Below are 4,794 nucleotides of genomic sequence, written 5' to 3'. Positions count from 1 at the left end.
AGAGAGAGAATGGAATGTGATTGGTATGGATCTCTTTGGTCATTTGTGGAGATGCTATCAGTTGGTGAGTTGGTTTCAAAAGGTATATGAGGACTTACCTTTGCAGAATTCACCAACCAGTAAGAGAGATATAAAAACAAAGTTATTAGAAGAGAAAAAAGTGAGTATATCAATAGAGGTAAGTGCACTGTTTCAGTTAAACATAGAAAGCATGAGTCAGAATGAGCCTGTCTAGGAACGTCAGAGGCACTCTTAGGAGAGGAGATTACTGTGTTGAAGAATGAAGGAAAGTAGAAGCTTTGTAGCTAAATAGAGGAAGAAAACGGGCACTTTAGGAAGAAAGTATATTCTGTGTAAAGTCATGACAGCGCAGAAGACTGAGATCTGTTTGACAGAAGGTGAGTAGTTTTTAGTATGGTCATAATATAAAATACATGTGAGAAAGAAGCTTCTCTTACTGAGGATGAAGTAAAGTTCCAATGAAAAGAATGGTGATTGGAATAGCACTGAAAACAGATTTTTAAGATTTTGAGGAGTTTCTGCTCGTTTTTTGGTTTTGCTATTTAAACGGAAATATCTAATTCCCAGTCAACAGGCAAGTGTTCAGTGAGAAAGCCTAAGGGAGTACAAATGATGTACATGCAACATACCTGGAGAAGCAATTCCATTAGAGATCCCTCTCTAGATGTTTGACAACCACTTACTTGATATGTTTTCAGTAGGAAAATGATATAAGGGGATATCTGACAATATAACAGATAAGTCCCAAGGAAAAAACCTATAAGAATGCACATCTGCCGGCACCTCATCGAAAATAATCAGAAAATCTCAGCAAGATTACCCTTGAGAAAAGTCTACCACTCAGTAAGCTACAGCCACCAAGTGTGAATCTTCTAATCTGCCTTTTAGTGCATCACTATTAAAAATGAAAGTACAGGAGTTCCCGTCATGGCACAGTGGTTAACGAATCCGATTAGGAACCATGAGGTTGTGGGTTTGATCCCTGGCCTTGCTCAGTGGGTTAACGATCCGGCATTGCTGAGAGCTGAGGTGTAGGTTGCAGATGCGGCTCGGATTCTGCGCTGCTGTGGCTCTGGCGTAGGCCTGTGGCTACAGCTCTGATTCAACCCCTAGCCTGGGAACCTCCATATGCCGCGGGAGCAGCCCAAGAAATGGCAAAAAAGACCAAAAAAAAAAAAAAGAAAGTACAGCCAATAAGCACCAGACATTTAAGAATGGGACTCAGACAAATAAGTAGGAGAAAACCTTCAGAGAAAAGAGAGAGTGCAGAAAGTTGTAGAACACTTCAAAAATGAACTCCTGGGAGGCACCAGTTTCTGTGTGGTACCGAAGTAATTTCCAGATTTGAAGAAAATATATATTGCAAAATACATATCTGACAAAGGACTAGGATGCAGGATAAATAAGAAACTCCTACAGCTCAATAATAGTCAGCTCAGTAAACATGAGCAAACACATCAACAACCAGATGAAACAAGCACATGAACATGTGCTGAACATCATTAGTCGTCAAATCAAGACTACATAGACATACCATGACACACTCATCAGAAGGACTAAAATTAGACTTAGTACCAAATTTTGGTAAGGATATGCGACAACTGGAATCTCGGATATTATTGGTGGGAATGTAAAATGTGACAACTCTTTGGGCAGAAGATCTAGCATTTTTTTTTTTGGTAAAACTACACGTACGCTGACGATCCAGCAACTCCAATTCTAGGTAATTAAGAGAAATAAAATGATACATCTAAAAAGAAATGTACAAAAATATTCAAATAAGGTTTATTTGTAATAGCCAAAAGTGGAAAACATCCCAAAGATCCTAAACTAGAATGATGGATCAGCAAGCTGTGGCATGTTCAGGTAATAGAATACCACTCATCAATAAAATGAATCAACTACTGGCATGCAACCATATGACTAAATCTCAAAAATACTTTGTTGAGCAGAAGAGACCAGGGTAGGGGGGAATGTACATACTATGCTATTTTATTTTACTTATTTTTATTTTTAAGTGAGAATTGCAATGATTTATTTATTTATTTATTTATTTATGTTGCTTTGGCGTCATATGGAGGTTCCCAGGCTAGGGGTCCAATTGGAGCTACAGCTGCCGGCCTATACCACAGCCACAGCAACACCAGATTCTTAACCCAGGTATCGGACATTCAACCTCATGGTTCCTAGTTGGATTTGCTTCTGCTGTGCCACAACAGGAATTCCTATGCTATTTTTTTTAATCAAGTTCTAAAACAATCAAAATCAAGTGATGATGGAAAAAAATCAAAGAGTGGTTTTTCTGAAATGGCTTTAGGATTGGTGACTGAAAAGGGAAATAAAAATCTTTCTGAGAGGCAAGTGATGGTCTATCATGCTGGGTTATACAAGTATATACATATTTTAGAGCTCAGTAAAATTTGTACATTTGATTGCATGTAAATTTTACAGCAAAAGAAAGAAGCCTCAAGTATTGAACTCTAGTTTATGGCAAGAATTCTAAAGTGCCCAGGGGAAGCATACACCTGTCTGGAGTTTGCTCCGAGATGCGTACTAACATATGGTATGTCCAAGTAAGACCAGTATGTGAGAAAGAAAGGGTAGTTAAATGTTATTGCAGGAGTCTAGGTGATGGGTATATTGACAATTTACTCTAAAATTCTTTCAGTTTTGTGATATGTTTCAAAATTTTGATTAAACCTTTTCTCAAAATCCGAAGTGCTATAACCAACATCTTTAGAGAAAAGAGAAAATATAGCATTTGGCTACTAGGCCTGCAGGATACCAGGGCTGGAAGGGTCTGTGCTGGTGGCCAAGCCTATGCTGGGGATCTTGTGCTTCCACTGCCAACATCTCTGATATTAAAGAAACTGGTACCCAAGTCCTGGATATGAACCTTCATGAGAACCGGAGATCCATTTGAGTGACAGAAAGTGGCCTCAGAAGTGAGTGGGAGCATTCCAAGTCACCACTAGAGCCACTATACCCACTGGTTTGAGCAAACAGGGACAAATAAAGTGAGAGAGAAATTCAGGTCATTATGCAAAATCAGTAAAGATTGGGAAAGATATATTTTGACATTTCAATGGAAAGTCTGGCTTGAGTTTGTTGTCTGAGATCAGTCGATAACTTATTTGTGATTGTTCAGGTGTTTAAAGATACTTGTTCGAAGCAAAAAAAAAAAAAAGTTCTAAAGGATTTTGAAGAATTGGCTGGGAAACTCTTCTGCTCAGGATCTTTGCTCTTTGAAAGTATAGAAAATTGACGACACTATCAAGAGAAAAAAAAGGGGGAAAAAAGATAAATCAGAATTCAAGTAAAGAAAAATTGGTGATGGACAAAGAGACAAAATAGATGAGAGAGATGTTAAAAAAAGGGTTCACCAACAATGCCTTAGATTCCCACCTTAGACTAGTATGAGGATCAAAGAGAATCTACCAACATTAGTTGGTGATGGTTTGGTATCTTGCAACGATGACACTGATGGGAGTTCAAAGGAAGAAACTGACTCTCAAGTGCTGTAGTTTAGAATCACATGCAGCAGGGCAGGAGGGAAATACTGCTTTTTACCTCGATTGAGGCTGCAAGAGATTTGGGGAATTGCTATTCAAGATTGTTTTAGGTGGAAGCCTGACATGACCAGCTTTGATGCAGAGGTTCTTTCGAATATCTATCAGAGTGAAATCACTATGGGTATTGTATTGACAGAAGAGTCTCCACTGAAGAAATACCACGCATTTGGGATCTACAACTCTTAGATCTTCTTTTGCCTGTGGGATGCTCAGGCTCTGTTCCCCTCACCCTACTGATATAATAGTTGATCCAAAGTGTGAAAAGGGGGCAAAATAATAGGGAAGGCTACTGAATGACCTCACAGTACCTATATTGTTGGTGATAATAATCCAGTAATCCAATGGTTATTATTAGAGCAGCAAATACATCTCATTTTTATTGATAAAAAGCCAAATTGAAAAAGGCAAACTTGAAAAAGGGGAAGAGAGGAGAAGGCAAACTACCCTGGGGCTTGCCCAAAGATGCTTTCAATGGGATATATGCAATCTGCCATTGACAACCAACTCCGTGGATATTATTGTAACAATATGTCATTTTGAAAAAGATGGACTCCCAAGAAGAGAAACTGGAACCTTTATCCAGCTTACAGAACATGAATTAGTGAAAGATACAAAAGAAACAAACAAATAAGAGGCACTGACTGATGCCAGGGAAGCAAAAAGTTATACAAGGAAATGTCTCCTTCATTAATGACTACGTGGTTCAGCTGTGATTATTATATGACAGCATTAATGTCAAACTAAATTTTTAACCAAAAATGACTACACTAGTTGAATGGAGGAAAGGCACACAAGCGAATAAGTAAAATCCTCCATAGTATGAAGTCAGTAAAGACGAATATTAAAAGAAACAAAAACAATAATATGTGCTATAGTTTAGGAATACTATAGGAAATACCAGAAGAAAAGTGACTTGAACATCTCTGGGAAGCACAAGTCAGAAGCTGGGAAGAGACCAGAAGACAGCTTTAAAAAAAATATTATTATAAGCCTTGTAAAGTTATTTGAAATTCTAGCAAACAAATTAGAAAATAAAATTTAATATGCAGTGATATTAAAGAAAGGTATCATCAGATGACTGTTGAGAAAATTCCTTCCTCTAGTCAAATTTTTATTATGAAATATAATAACCTTAATGTTTTTCTCCATGGGAATTGCTATGGAAAAGTTAAGCAGAAATTTATGAGTATAAACTTTAGCA

The 4,794-nt window shown here is 37.6% G+C and overlaps 1 pseudogene; it reads left to right on the top strand.

Moving 5' to 3' along the window:
- On the top strand, nucleotides 362–4,190 carry LOC100621022 (annotated as a pseudogene).

The sequence above is a fragment of the Sus scrofa genome, chromosome 4, assembly GCF_000003025.6.
Source record: "Sus scrofa isolate TJ Tabasco breed Duroc chromosome 4, Sscrofa11.1, whole genome shotgun sequence".
Lineage (NCBI taxonomy): Eukaryota > Metazoa > Chordata > Mammalia > Artiodactyla > Suidae > Sus > Sus scrofa.
Note: the sequence above shows the minus strand (reverse complement) of the source record. Positions and strands in the feature narration are given on the sequence as shown.